At 39.9% G+C, this 16,281-nt stretch overlaps 1 protein-coding gene and 1 non-coding gene across 3 annotated transcripts in view; one reads left to right on the forward strand and one right to left on the reverse strand.

The window, feature by feature from the left end:
* Nucleotides 1-11,802, reverse strand: part of STON1 (stonin 1) — a 54,984-nt gene extending 43,182 nt beyond the window's left edge. Inside the window, exon 1 of one of the 2 annotated variants that reach the window (XM_014847858.3) lies at nt 11,621-11,802. The gene's annotated coding sequence lies outside the window, so the exon portion shown is untranslated. The remainder of the gene's footprint in view (nt 1-11,620) is intronic. The other variant, XM_014847866.3, reaches the window with a different exon arrangement.
* On the forward strand, nt 1,489-1,614 carry LOC123286786 (U6atac minor spliceosomal RNA). Its single transcript, XR_006529589.1, has one exon. It is a non-coding gene; the product is annotated as a U6atac minor spliceosomal RNA (small nuclear RNA).
* Nucleotides 11,803-16,281: the final 4,479 nt, after the last annotated feature.

Below are 16,281 nucleotides of genomic sequence, written 5' to 3' on the forward strand. Positions count from 1 at the left end.
TATATAGAAATAGACTACCCCTGGACATATAATGAAAAGGCAGAACATGAAAGACAAAAAAAATGAGACAAAGTCTCACAAAGAAAACAGATTACCTACAAAAGAATGACAGACTGAAGAGATTTCTCATAAGTAACAGCTGAGGCAAGAAGACAGTAGAATAATATCTTACAAAATGCTGAGGGAAGAATTCTACTTAGAATTCTATACCTTGATAAATTCTCTTTCAAAAGTGACATGAAATAGACATTTTCAAAACAAAAGAAAACCAAAAATACCCCTAAGATTGAGACAACTCCAGACCTTCAGTGAAAAAATGATCAGTATGAAGAAAATGAACATAGAAGTAAGGAATGGTATACAAGAGGCAATGTTGAGACAAGAAACTGGTAAAGTTAAATAAGTTTTGACTGTAAAAAGAAGAAAAGTAGAAATAATAATAATGACTAATTGCTGGGGTGAGGGGAGGATTATACACAATGTGAGACTAAACCACTAGACCACAATTACCAGGAAGGTGGGGAAAAGGGCAGATTAGATTTAAAGCCATCTAAGGCCACTGCATTGTTGAGAGGAAAATAAAGACATTGATTAACTTCAGACTTTGTTAAATGAATACACATTTAAAAATTTAAGGATAACAACTAAAAGAATACAAATAGAATTTATATCTTTCAAAACAGTTGACAGAAAAAAATATGAATATACAAAACTTGATCTAAAGAAAACAGTGAAAAGAGAAACAAAAGAAGCAACAAAAAAATGGAAAAATAGGTAAATAAGAAATATAAGAACTTAAAATGGCAGAAAGATGTCAAATATATACATACAATTACAAAGAATGTAAAAGTTTAAACTATTGAAATGACAGATTTTCAGGTTATAATGAAAATGAAGCTATATATAAATGCTGTTTCTAAGATTCACATTTAGAGCAAAATGATACAGAGAAGTTAACATAAAAGGATATACAGACATACAAGGAAAATAGTAAACAAGAGGAGTAGGTATAGCAATATTAATATCAGACAAAACACAATTTAGGCCAAAGGCATTAATAGAAATAAAAGAGGACAGACATACATAATAAATCCACCGAGATGAAATAACAGTCATGAACTTGCATAAACACTCATGTGTTAGAAGAAGAAATTGACAAATCCACAATCACAGACGATTCTATTATTCCTTTCCCAGAAACTGAAGTGAACTCAGAGTGGGCAAAAAAATCAAGAATATGAGAAATTTGAAAAACACAATAAGTTTGACCTGTTAGATTGATATAGAATTCTGCATCCATCAAGTAGCAAATATATTTTTCTTATAAAGCACATATGAAATATTTGGGAAAATTGGACACAAAGGAAGTCCTAACAAAGAATTGCTATTATACAGACCATGCTGTGTTTCCATAATGCACCAAAATTTGAATACTTTAAGCAAAGTAAAAAAATGTTTTTTTTAAAAAGTTGAAAATGGAGGGGCTGGGTGTTGTATGAAAGGAGAGAAGGTTAGCACTCCCCTTGAAAAGGATGGAAGAGGCCCTCGGGCCTGACAACACACATACGGTTAAGGCATTGCCACCTACTTCGTGGCATCTAACCACTGTTTTTAAAAAGAAACAAGGGAGAAAGGGGTCACAATCCACAGACTAGGGAGACCAATGGATAGAACCAGAACAGGATAGCAAATATTCAACTATAGCATTAGGGTAAAGGTAAGGAAACTACCAAAGCAAGGACGATCTTATCACTCTAACTGCAAATTCATAACACGAGTTGGAATAAGAGATGAAAATAATTATTTAGGAGGGGAAGAGCAAAGGGTCTAAATCAGTATTGGCCAAGTAAGTAAGAGACCACCAGAGAATAGACTATATTATATATGAGATTCTAAATACAAACTTCAGGGTAGACACTAAAATAAAATACAGAACAGAGTCACAAATCATAAATAAGGAAAAATCTAAGAAACCCAGCATAAGAAATTGCAGTATTAAATGGGTAGGCTAAAGCACACAGGAAAAGAAACGCAGGAAAGATTGACAGCATTAAGTCCACATGCATCAATAATCACTCTCAATGTAAACGGATTGAACTCTCCAATAAAAAGACACAGAGTGGCAAAATGGATTAAAGAACAAGATCCAACAATTTGTTGCCTCTAAGAAACAAACCTCAGCCCCAAGGACAGACACAGGCTCAGGGTGAGGGGGTGGAGGACAATACTTCAAGCTAACAGCAAGAAAAAAAAGGCAGGTGTTGCAATTCTTATATTAGACAAAGTGGATTTCAAAATAAGACAGGTAAAGAGAGACACAGAGGGACAATATATAATGATCAAAGGGACACTTCATCAAGAAGAAATAACACTTATAAATATCTATGCACCCAACACAGGAGCACCAAGATCCATAAAGCAACTATTAACAGACCTAAAGGAAGATGTTAAAAACAACACAATAATAGTAGGGGACCTCAACACCCCACTCACATCAATTGACAGATCATCCAGACAGAAAATCAACAAGGAAATAGTGGAGCTAAATGAAAAACTAAAACAATTGACTTAATAGACATATATAGATCACTTCACCCTGAAAGAGCTGAATACACATTCTTCTCAAGTGCACATGGAACATTCTCAAGGATAGACCATATATTGGGAAACAAGGCAAGCCTCTACAAATTTTAAAAAATTGAAATAATAACAAGCATCTTCTCCGATCATAATGCTATAAGGCTAGAAATTAATTACAAGAAAAAAGCTGAGAAAGGCACAAAGATGTGGAGACTAAACAACACGCTACTGAACAAGCAATGGGTCATTGAAGAAATTAAAGAAGAAATCAAAAAATACCTGGAAACAAATGAAAATGATAGCATGCCATACCAACTCATATGGGATACAGCAAAAGCTGTATTAAGAGGAAAATTCATTGCAATACAGGCACATCTTAACAAACAAGAAAAATCCCAAATAAGCAATCTTAAAGTACACCTAACTGAACTAGAGAAAAAAGAACAAATAAAGCCCAAAGTCAACAGAAGAAGAGAAGTAATAAAAATCAGAGCAGAAATAAATACTATTGAAACGAAAAAGGCAGTAGAAAGGATCAATGAAACAAAGAGCTGGTTTTTTTAGGAAGATAAATAAAATTGACAAACCACTAGCCAGACTTACAAAGGAAAAAAGGGAGAAAGCTCAAATAAACAAAATCAGAAATGAAAGAGGAGAAATAACAACAGACTCTGCAGAAATACAACGGATTATAAGAGAATACTACGAAAAACTATATGCCAACAGAACGGATAACCTAGAGGAAATGGATAAATTCTTGGACTCCTACAATCTCCCAAAGCTCACTCAAGAAGAGGCAGACAATTTGAACAGACCAATCACAAGTAAAGAGATTAAAACAGCAATCAAAAACATCCCAAAGAATAAAACCCCAGGACCAGATGGCTTTCCTGGGGAATTCTACCAAACTTTCAGAGAGGATTTAATACCTATCCTTTTCAAGCTATTCCAAAAAATTAGGGAAGATGGAACACTTCCTAACACATTCTATGAGGCCAACATCATGCTGATACCAAAACCTGACAAGGACACCATGAAAAAAGAGAACTACAGGCCAATATCACTGATGAACATAGGTGCAAAAATTCTAAACAAAATTTTGGCAACCAGAATTCAGCAATTCATCAAAAGGATCATACATCATGATCAGGTGGGATTCATACCAGGGACACAGGGATGGTTCAACATCCGCAAATCAATCAACGTGATACACCACATCAACAAACTGAGGAATAAAAACCACATGATCATCTCAATAGATGCAGAGAAGGCATTGGACAAGATCCAACAGCCATTTATGATAAAAACTCTGAACAAAATGGGCATAGAAGGAAACTACCTCAACATAATAAAGGCCATATATGACAAACCCATAGCCAACATCATACTCAATGGGCAAAAACTGAACGCCATCCCCCTGAAAACAGGAACAAGACAAGGATGCCCTCTGTCACCACTGTTATTCAACATAGTACTGGAAGTCCTGGCCAGAGCAATCAGGCAAGAAAAAGGAATAAAAGGAATCCAAATAGGGAGGGAAGAAGTGAAACTCTTGCTGTTTGCAGACGACATGATCTTATATATAGAAAACCCCAAAGAATCCATTGGAAAACTCTTAGAAGTAATCAACAACTACAGCAAAGTTGCAGGGTATAAAATCAATTTGCATAAATCAGTAGCATTTCTATATTCTAATAACAAACTAACAGAAAAAGAACTCAAGAACACAATACATTCACAATAGCAACAAAAAGAATAAAATACCTTGGGGTAAACTTAACTAAGGAAGTGAAGGACCTATATAATGAAAATTACAAGGCCTTTCTGAGAGAACTGGATGATGACATAAGGAGATGGAAAGACATTCCATGTACATGGTTTGGAAGAATAAACATAGTTAAAATGTCCGTTCTACCTAAAGCAATCTACAGATTCAGCGCCATCCCAACCAGAATCCCAATGACATTCTTTACAGAATTAGAACAAAGAATCCTAAAATTCATATGGGGCAACAAAAGACCCCGAATTTCTAAAGCAATCCTGAGAAAAAAGAACAAAACAGGAGGCATCACAATCCCTGACTTCAAAACATACTACAAAGCTACAGTAATCAAAACAGCATGGTACTGGTACAAAAACAGGTGCACAGATCAATGGAACAGAATTGAAAGCCCAGAAATAAAACCACACATCTATGGACAGCTTATCTTTAACAAAGGAGCTGAGGGCATACAATGGAGAAAAGAAAGTCTTTTCAACAAATGGTGCTGGGAAAACTGGAAAGCCACATGTAAAAGAATGAAAATTGACCATTCTTTTTCACCATTCACCAAAATAAACTCAAAATGCATTAAAGACCTAAAGGTGAGACCTGAAACCATAAGGCTTCTAGAAGAAAACGTAGGCAGTACACTCTTTGACATCAGTATTAAAAGGATCTTTTCGGACACCATGCCTTCTCAGAGAAGGGAAACAATAGAAAGAATAAACAAATGGGACTTCCTCAGACTAAAGAGCTTCTTTAAGGCAAATGAAAACAGGATTGAAACAAAAAAACAACCCACTAACTGGGAAAAAATATTTGCAAGTCATATATCTGACAAAGGCTTAATATCTATAATATATAAAGAACTCTCACAACTCAACAACAAAAAATCAAACAACCCAATCAAAAAATGGGCTGGAGACATGAACAGACATTTCTCCAAAGAAGATATACGGATGGCCAATAGGCACATGAAAAGATGCTCATCATCGCTGATCATCAGGGAAATGCAAATCAAAACTACACTAAGATATAACCCTCCACCCATTAGAATGACAAAAATATCTAAAACTAATAGTAACAAATGTTGGAGAGGTTGTGGAGAAAAAGGAACCCTCATACACTGCTGGTGGGAATGCAAACTGGTGCAGCCACTATGGAAAACAGTATGGAGATTCCTCAAAAAATTAAAAATAGAACTACCATACGATCCAGCCATCCCACTACTGGGTATTTATCCAAAGAGCTTGAAGTCAGCAATCCCAAAAGTCCTATGTACCCCAATGTTTATTGCAGCATTATTTACAATAGCCAAGACATAGAAGCAACCTAAGTGCCCATCAACAAACGAATGGATAAAGAAGATGTGGTACATATATACAATGGAATACTACTCAGCTGCAAAAGAGAACAAAATCATTCCATTTGCAATAACATGGATGGACCTTGAGGGAATTATGTTAAGTGAAATAAGCCAGCTAGAGAAGGATAATCTGTGAATGACTCCACTCATATGAGGAATTTAAAAATGTGGACTAAGAACAGTTTAGTGGATACCAGGGGAAAGGTGGGGTGGGGGGGGCGGGCACAAAGGCTGAAGTGGTGCACCTACAACATGAATGACAAACATTAACGTACAACTGAAATCACACAAGATTGTAACCTATCATTAACTCAATAAAAAATTAAAAAATTAAAAAAAAAAAAAAAAGAAAATGGAGGGGCTGGCCCCATGGCCGAGTGGTTAAGTTCGCACGCTCTGCTGGAGGCGGCCCAGTGTTTTGTTGGTTCTAATCCTGGGTGTGGACGTGGCACTGCTCATCAAACCACGCTGAGGTGGCAGCATCCCACATGCCACAACTAGAAGGACCCACAATGAAGAATATACAACTATGTACTGGGGGGCTTTGGGAAGAAAAAGGAAAAACATAAAATCTAAAAAAAAAAAAAATTGAAAATGGAATATTAAATAAATCCATGGGTTAAAAGGGAAAAAACAGAAGTATAAAATATTTAAAGCCAAGTGATAATGAAAGTACACACATCAAAACTTGTATGATGTGGCTAAAGCAGTACTTAAAGGTAACTTTATAGGCTTAAAATGCATTTATTGAAAAACAATAAATAAGCTAGGTGTCAACTCAAGTAGCTAGAAGTGGAAAGAAGAAATAATATAAAGAGGAAAAAAAGAAATGAAAACCAAAAAGTATAGATAAGAAAGAAGTTGTTTATATGAAAAGACTAAGTAGACCTCCACATTAATTAAGAAAAAAGAGGTGACACAAACAATATTAAGAATGAAAACAGGAACATAACTTAAGATATAGTCAATATGTATAAAGACCATAAAATAAAATTATGAATAAATTTATGCTAATAAATCTGATAATACATGAAATGCATCATCTAAACAAATTATCAAAACTGGATCAGAAAGAAATAGAAAACCTAAATTCATCAATAATCATTAATGAAACTGAATTGCCAAAAACTTCATACACAAACCCTGTATAAGCAATTCAGATGATTTTACAATGAATTTTTCCAAACTTTTGACAAACAGATAGTCTTTATCTCCTATGAACTATTTAAGAAAAATAAAAGCTGCCCAACTTATTTTATGGGGCTAATATAAATTTGATACCAAACAATATAAAAACAATATCTCTTTTAAAAAATTGTAGACCAATTGTTTCACTTATGAACATATGCAAAAATCCTAAACAAAATACTAGCAAATGATATCCCATACAATAAAAGAGCATATCTATATATGTATATATATGCAAGCATATCTCAACAAAATTAAATGTACTCATATTATTTATCACATTATAATTAGTAAGAAAGAAAAATATATGATCTCATAATTTACATAAAAACATTAAGGCATTACATAAGATCAATAGGCATGATAAAATTTATAACATTAAAAAATATTCAGGGAAAGTTCTTAATAAACAATATCTACTGAAACGTCAAGCAAACTTCATGCTTAATGGAGAAACTTTAAGAGCACTCATTAAAAACAGTAAGAAGACAAGGAAGCCCACCATCACTGTTACTACTGAATATTGTACTGGAGGGTCTACCCAATGCAATAAGACAAGAAAAAGATATGAGTCATAAGGAATGAAAAAGAAAAGACAAATTACTGTTTTATGATTGTCTACCTAGAAAATTCAAGAATATCTACATACAGACTCTTAGAACTAATAAGTCAGCTGGGATGCTAGGCACAAGATCAAAATTCCATAATCAGGAATGTTTCTGTGGGCTAGCAAACAACCAATTTGAAAATATAATAAAAAAGATATTTAAAATATCAACAAAACCTACAGGAAATAAATACAGCAAAAGTTGTGTAAAACATTTATAAGGGAAATCACCACTCATCAGTCACCTGAATAAAAAGAGAAGATGGGAAAACCTCATATTGTAAAGGTGTCAGTTCTTCTGGAATATAAATTGAATGCAATTTCAATAAAAAATCCCAACATGATTTTTTTGTGGGTGTGTCACTAGAAAAATTAACATTTATATGGCCTAGTAAAATCCAGGCAAGCCAAGGAATTCTGAAAAAATATAAAATTGTAACAGCTAACAACTATTGTGTGCTTCCTTATATGGTAGGCACTATTCTAACATTTTGCATATATTATCCCCTCACAATTATCCTTGAGGTGGATACTACTATCTATTTTACAGACAAGGAGACTGAGAGAAATTAGGTAACTTGCCTAAGATAACTTGATACTCTTAGGAATAGAAATAGATGCAAGCAGACAATGGTGTAGTGTCTTCCAAGTACTGAGGGCACATAAGTAGTGACAGCATTCCACACTCAGTCAAATTCTCATTTGTAAAAGCAAAATAAAGACATTTTCAGGAATACAAATACTTTAAAGTTTACCAAAGACCATAAAGTTCTTTTATGAAAGAACAACTAAATTTACATTGACATGAAGAAAAATGAACTCGAAAGGAGTGGGGTGCCATATACTTCTGTGGGCCACTGAGTTGGCTCTGTGCTTCATTTTAGCCAAATAAGAAATAGGCAATGTCAATTAAAGAATTCACAGCACCCACAAGACAAAACAGACAAGTTGCTCACAAGAACTATTCCTGGCACTGAGACCAGAAAGACATTTCTCCTGTGGTTAAATGGATACAAGATCTGGGACTTTAGTCCGAGTATGATAATTTGGGAAAGAAGTCCTTGACTCTTACAATTTTTTTTCAACAAGAAGGTGATTTAGACGCATCAGCCTTCCGGAAATAATCTCCTTGAAGAATAGAGGAGATAAAGCCTTCCTACTTAAGACTTGTTATTTGAATGATCAGGTGTTTTAGAAATGCCCATCTTTAGGGATCTTTAGGTATATCCCAGGAAGAGGATGGATAAGGTGACCTCTGGGGGCCTGGTTGCCTGTGGGGCCAAATGGTGGTACAGGATCTGGGCATTTTTTTTCCCAGAGCTGTCCCCAGATTATTTTCACCTCCACTAAACCAGTTCATCCTGCCAATGCATTTGGCCACTGACCTGAATTCAAGATTGGATTCTAGCACATACTGGTTATGTGACCTTGGCAAGTTACTCCTCTAATTCTAGTTTCTGAATCTTTTATCATGAGAATAATAATAGTACTTCCCTCAAAGAGTTTTAAAATGAAATACCATATGTATGTGCTATATATTCAATAAATGTGAGCTAGTGTAAAAAAAAAGGCCGAGAAATACAGGCAAGCACACAGAAAATCAAAAGCACCTATCATCCCACCATCCATTTCGATGCATATATTTCCAATATCTTTTGGACGTATTTTCAGAGTGAGATTACAGTGCTTTCTGTTTCATAACTTGCTTTTAAAATTTAACACCATACCCTAAGCATGTCCTATGTAATTCGGTATTCTTGTACAACATGATTTGAAAAGGCCACATCGTATTCCTTAAGGTTATTTTACTTCTTAATGACCCCTGCCCTCCATCCTCAATGCAGGCCCCACACTTCATGTATTTCCAACCCATCTAACCCATCCAGATGATAACTAGCTGCTTTCTATTGGCTAATTGGGGATGCAGGCTTCATCTCACCATTCAGACCATCTGCTCCTTAGGTCGGGGCTACATTGCTAGCCTTCATTACCTACCCAGTCGTCCTCTGTGGGGCTGCACAGCAAACCCTCTGAAAGATGGCAAATGACCCAGTTTAACAAGATTCCATGAGGTGGTGCAAAAGCTGAACAAGGCAGAAACACAATTTCACTCCAAACAGTATAAAGTTGACTTCTGTGGCATTGAATACACTATAAAAATTCTCAGGAAGAGGAAGAGACTGGAGATTTTTATCTGAGTGCATTGTTTTTCTAAGCAACAGGGCCAAACAAGTTCAAAACTTAAGTGCTTTCTTTTTTAATGAAAGTCACAAGACTTCCTTATCAATGACCTTCTGAGACCACAGTAAAACCTTACTAATTCATACTAATGAGGATCTGTCAAACTGATTCAGCAGAGAAAAGTGAATTACATCCTTTTTAAAATAAAGTTTATATCCAATGAAATTCATTTTTTAAAAAAATCTTTATTTACAAATAGTTCAATACCTTGACCTGTTTTGATGGATTGTTCAGAACCTGATCGAATACATTTGTTACAACCACATTTATTGTTTGCATAGAAATGGGAATAGCTAAAGTTCTTGAGAAGTGTGCTCTCCCTAAAAACAATAAAAGTTCAACACCCCTTAAGATCCTGCGAGCACACAGCTCACTCCTTAGGAAAGCCTTGCCTTCTGTGTCATGGGAAGCAAAGCCCAGCTCACCATCCCATCTCCAGTTCTGAGCAAGCAGGCAAGGTTTCCAACATCGACCCAGATCAATCCATGAAAAAAAATCTCCAGATTCCAGACTTGCTCTGTCCAGACCCATCTGAGCATTAACAAGCTCCTTCTAAGCACCCAGAAAGCCTGTCATGGAAACACTGATTCAACCGTAATGAGAACCGACAAAAAAACCCCACACAAATGAACTAAACAGTCTTCCACCCAATCAGAGTCAAGTTGAAGCAACAGCCTCAGGATTAAAATGTGAGGCTTTTCCCCCCCTTTGTGGTCCTGCTCATTTTAGCCTCTTCCATTGCCTTGTTTTCACAACTCCTGTTTATGAGAAAGTGGGAGTTGGGGGGGGGGGGGGCGGGGAGCCGGAGAGAAATGCCGAGGGAGTATGCCAGGCTGGGAAGGTCAACAAACACTGCGGTTTATGTCAGGCAATTTAAAGCTTCTCGCTTGGGGGAGGCTGGAACAGTCTGGGGTAGTCTGAAAACAAGCTATGCTGAACTCCCCTCTCCCACTAACAGATAAGTGTGGCATGAAGTCTACTTTCCAAAGATCGGGTTCTGCACAGTATTTTTAGCAAGCTCTCTTTTTATCTATCCTCTTATTTTCTTTTTTTTCCTTTTTCTTTCGGAATTAGAAAGTCGAATTACATGAAGTATCACTATTTTTGGAAGAAAGCATAGTTGGGGAGGTCAGAAAAGATGCCCAAAGGAAACAGTAAAATCCCAAAGAGGAATATACTTTAATTTCTCCTAGGACACACAAGGTACGATTCGTGGGTCCAGGGGACCCAACACCAAATCCCAGTGAATGTCATTCGTGCAGTAAATGTTGGGCAAGTGTGGACGTCTCTGCGGTTCTGGCTCCTTGGCCTGGGTCATCACCTTCTCGGGCTGGAGGGGGGACACCACGCTGGAAACATCAACTGTGGCGGGAGCCCAGGAGACACACGCCTCTCCGGGAAAGCGGGGGAAGGGGTGGTAGCAGCACGAATAACAGCAGCCAAGAGGAAAGAAAGTGAGAGTCCTGGGGATAGGAGGACCACAGCCCCCAAGGGAGGGATGAAGGCCAGAGGCTGGTGACCCAGGACGGGGAGGCCGGGACAGAGCGCGGGTTTGTATGAGCCCCCGGCCCCTGCCCTCGGAACTGAGTTTACATTCTTTTCTTTGCTGTTTGAGTTTTCTTTCTCTTTAGAGCCGGCCCAGGTCACAGCGGCAGCCCCAGAGCTGAGATGCGGAGGGGAAGCCCCGTCAGGGCCCACCCCTGCCCCTTGCAGGCCCGGGCACCTCTGGGGGCAGCGAGGGCGGGTGTGGGGAGATGGGGCACAGCGCACGGGGCGCCCGTGGAGATACCCGAGTCCCGGGGCGCCCGCGCTCCCGCCCGCAAACTTTCCCAGAGAACTGGGGGCGGCCCCACCCTGGACAGAGGGCTCCCCATACCTCCCCGACTGTCCCCTGCAGCTGGTCACTCACGAGCGGCGCGGCTGGGGCTCCGACTCTGGCCGCCGCCATCCACACCAGGAGGAGAAACAGCAGGAGGAGGGAGAGAGAGAGAGGAGAGGAGAGGAGGGGGAAGGAGGAGGGGAAGGAGAGGGAGGGCCAGAGCCGAGCCGACCAGAGTGGAGGGGCGGGGAAGGGGTGGCCACTCCACACTCTCCCGAACCTGCCCCACCCCCTGCTCCGTCCCCTGCCGGCTCCCCCTTCTCTCCTCCTCCTTTCTGGCCCTGGATGCCCCAAAGTTTTTCTGGTGTCTGATTCTCCCTTCTCTTCCCTCTGGCGTATCTTCCTTACCCTGAGTCTCCAGCCACTAATAGGGGAGAAGATACTCCCTCTAGCAAAAGTTGTGTGTGTGTGTGTGTGTGTGTGTGGGGGGGGGGGGGGGGGGTGCATTATGTGAGTTAAGTTTGGATGCCCCCTGGAAGCAGGTGGCTGGAACCCTCGACAGGTCTGAAGCCACCCAGCACCCCGTAGGACCTTGTTGCCACAGATCTGGGTGGTGGGATGATGGGGGGACGACCCACACACAGACATGGACTTTGTGGTCTGGCTTTCCCTATTATTTCATTGAGTTTTTTTGTTCTGTTTTCTCTTGTGATTAGGAGAACTAAAGAAAATTACTTCTGAAGCCTCTCTTGAGTGCCTCCTCCTTCCCTTCAGGTGGGCCCAGCCCTGGTGGCAGAGTAAGATGAAAGGTAAAGATGGAGCCCCACCTTCCTGGGCAGTCAATACTCAGGAGGAGGAGGAGGACCCGGATAGCTTAGTGAAATGCCAAGCTGCATGGATGGGACAGAAGGCAAATATTTACAGATGCCTCTTGTGTGCTGCCTGCAGAGCGCAAAAGAGAAGGAGAAGGGGAGTTGTCCTCAGAGAAGAGGTTAGAAGGTGGCTTCTAGTCCCTACTCCATGGCCGGCTAGCAGGTGACTCTGGGCAAGTCACGTGGCATCTCAGCCTCTTCTAAAAGAGGGGCTGCCTCACTGGTAGCAAGTAGAATGAAAGGAGAATATCTACTCGTGCCTTTTACCCTGGAGGGACGCCCAACCCCAGGATGGGAGGCTTGAGCTGGGTCTGAACAGACTTAGAGGGGAGACAAGAGGGCATTCCAGGCCCTGGGACATGGTGCTTTGGAGGCTGGCAAGACAGGAAGCCTTAGGGGAGGCAGGAAATGTTTGGATGGGAAGGTGGAGCTGGGCATGTAGCAGAAAATAGGAAATCCATGAAATTTTTTAAGGAATATTTTGATCCAAGTGATGTCCTATTCACCTTTGTATTCCCTGAGCCTGGCATACAGTAGGCACCCAGTAAATCCTTGTGGACTCATGGTAATTGAGGAATATTGACTCAACAGTCTGAAAGACAGACTATCTGGGAAGAGAGGCTTGGGCCCAAGGAGAGAAGTCAGGAGGCCCTCATGAACATCTCACCTGGAAGTAGAATGCCTGGATGGTAGACAGGAAATGAGGGAATTCTGATTGAACACTTCCTTGCGTTTGCATAGCAATGTGCTTCTCTTCAATGCTCTTTCAAGTGTAGTCTTGGTTTTGACCTTGCAGTTCCTTGGTGAAATGGAAAAGATATTCAGGGGCCTTTCAACCACCAGCCAGTGTTAAGAACCTGCACCGAGGTCTGTGAGGATGGAAGGAAACATTCAGAGATGGCACAGGAGTGCCTGAAATCACACAGCCAGGATCTACTTAGGATACTTTTATTCTCAGATAAAATTTCTAATTGTTTTTATGCTTAAGACACCCTAAGCAAACAGTCCTCCTCACTTCCCCATTTCCTCCAGCTACCGACCCGGCACCAGTCAAGGGCTGAGGAAGGGCAAGAGGGAGCCTAAGGATAGGAAGTCGACTGACCAATTTGTAACTTTTGAGACTCTTCTATGGAACAAGAACAGGTACTGGGCCCAAGTCAGCCTTCTGGTAAGGAGCTGAGGGAGGTGCTGAGCAAGGACAAAGGAAGAGGGAAGTAGAGAAAGGGAAGACAAAGAGGTACCTTGACCCCATGTATTCTGGCTGAAGCCCCAAACTGAACCTCCTATGTCCTGTGTCCAGCCAGCGAGCCTTCTGGGGAGGCCAGCCCATCTCAGAAAATGCCACAGGTAACACCTGGAGAAAGGACTCATACAGAAAACAATATACTTGACAGACAGCAATTATCATTGCATTTAAATAGAATTTGAGTGTACTTTTTTAATTCTATCTTCTTTGAATAAGCAGATTGGCCTTGATTAGTAAGTAGCCCACCTAGTGAAAGAAATCTCTTTGGGAAACTTTGACACTTCTGCAAAGTGAATAGGCCCATAGTTTTCTAAAGACAAATAGTACAGTTGGTTGAAAACCATTTATCTTTTGCAAGGGACAGTCCTCCTCCCTTCTGTGTGACTCAGTGTTACCCCCAAATGTTGCCACTTTCATGAGTGCAGATTTATTTCTTGGAACTCCTCCACATAGTTCCAACAGACCCTTTCTGGCGATGTCCCTTTGTATCAAAATCGGGTGGTAAACAACTCAGCCTGGCCTTAATAGCTAAGCCATGACAGCCGTTTATGGCCAGCTGTGACCTCATTTTACTCCAGTTCCTGTTCTTTTCCTTGCTCTACAATAAGTAGACCCTCAGACTATATTATTCTCCTTTTTATTAACAGGGTTCCCTTTCCTGGAAGTTTTTTCACAGAAACCATTTAGAGGTTCCACACTGTTTAATGAGGGGGTCCCCAAAGTGTCTGTAGATAATGACCTAGTAGATTAACTTGCAATTCCTCAAAACTCAACTCAGTTGAAGCTGTCAGGATCAATTAATATACATTCAAACCAGTTTGCAGAAATGCCCGATTTGAAAGAGGACTTGGTTGGGAAAAGTGGAGGCTTCAGACTTAGAACAAGCTTAGCCCTAAATGCTTGATAAGAGCATTCCTCTCTAGAAACTTTATAACAATGAGTCTCTATTTATATTGCAACATTCATTTAAAAGAGAGTAAGGGCTGCTGGAAAACCATATTCAAAAAAATATTACCCAATTTATCCAAAGAACTTGCAATCAACAATACAGAGACTTATGCACTCCTATGTTCATTGCAGCATTATTCACAATAGCCAAGATGTGGAAACAACCCAAGTGCCCTTGACTGATGACTGGATAAAGAAGATGTGGTGTATATATATACAATGGAATACTACTCAGCCTTAAAAAAAAGACATAATCATCCCATTTGCAGCCACATGGATGAACCTTGAGGGCATCATGTTAAGTGAAATAAGCCAGACACAGAAAGACAAACACCATATGATTTCACTCATGTGGAAGATAAACTTACAAAGACAATAGCTTAGTGGTTACCAGGGGAAGTGGGGGGAGGGTGGGCACAAGGGTTGCAGGGGCACATTTATATGGTGTTTGACAAATAGTAATGTATGACTGAAACTTCACAATGTTATAAACTATTTAGACCACAATAAAAAAAATTTTAAAAATACATATTTCACAGTGGAGGGCTTCAACAACAGTGAAAATGAAACAGGAAAAAAAAATGACCATTTTAGGCGCATGATGCCTTCTGGCCTGATCTTTGAAGAACACGCTGTTTTTAAACAATTTTTTCCATGAGGAAACCTGACTACTCTTTGGATAGAAATCCCAGAGATAAAAGCCCACATCTTCACTGAGAATGCCACTTAAAAGCAATGCTGATTAAGGGGATGATCACTTAATCAATTCAAAGTGACCCAAGATTGGCCATCGTTTGTCCTGGAGATGGGACACTCTTCGGTGTGGCTGAGCTACCATTGTCCAGTCCCTTGGCCTGCTCCCTAAAATGTGTCCACTTAGCATTTCTTGAACACCTACTATGTAGCCAACATTCTGCTAGGCATTGTGGGCAATAAGTATAAGGCATGGTTCCTGCCTCATAGCATCTGTAGCTGCTCAGGAAGAGGGCACACAGGGAAATGATTACATGAGATATGGTGACAGTTGAACACAAGGAGAGGTGTCCTAAAGAGATACAGGAAAGCTGAAGAGAGGGAGAATGGTCTTTAGCATCTGAGCAAGAGGGGAGTGACATGTTGTTCTTTGTTAACTGTGTTGTTTCTATTCTTGGACCTATGGCGTGTCACCACTCAGCTATTCCACTGGTGCTTAGGGAGCGGTGGGACTGAGTTCAGAGATCATTAAAGCTCCTGGTAAAACAAACACAGAGGTTCTAAGTGGGGGAGGTGACTTTTGAGGTCCCTACACCTACAAACCAGCATGTTTCTCCTTGAGTCCATTCTAATCCTCTCCTTATGAAAAGTTATTCTAATGCTGCGATATAACCTTTTCTTTCAAATATTTGGAAGAGCTGTAATGGGTTTTCCTGCTCTAATGCTTTGATTGCCAGTTAATTTCCTAATTTGGATCTAATTACTAAACTGCTTAAAAATTTAAGTCCCAGGCAACCGCTTACTGACAAGCTTTCCACTTATCACCATGGTGTCTGAGAACACGGCACTTAACCAAGGACGGAAGCTTCCTCCTCTTTCACAGAACACACTATTCCTTGTCAGGGTGGCTCTGCCAGATGGTTTCTTAGCCATCGTCAACCAAGTTGCTGTCTTCATAC

The sequence above is a fragment of the Equus asinus genome, chromosome 6 (assembly GCF_041296235.1).
Source record: "Equus asinus isolate D_3611 breed Donkey chromosome 6, EquAss-T2T_v2, whole genome shotgun sequence".
NCBI lineage: Eukaryota > Metazoa > Chordata > Mammalia > Perissodactyla > Equidae > Equus > Equus asinus.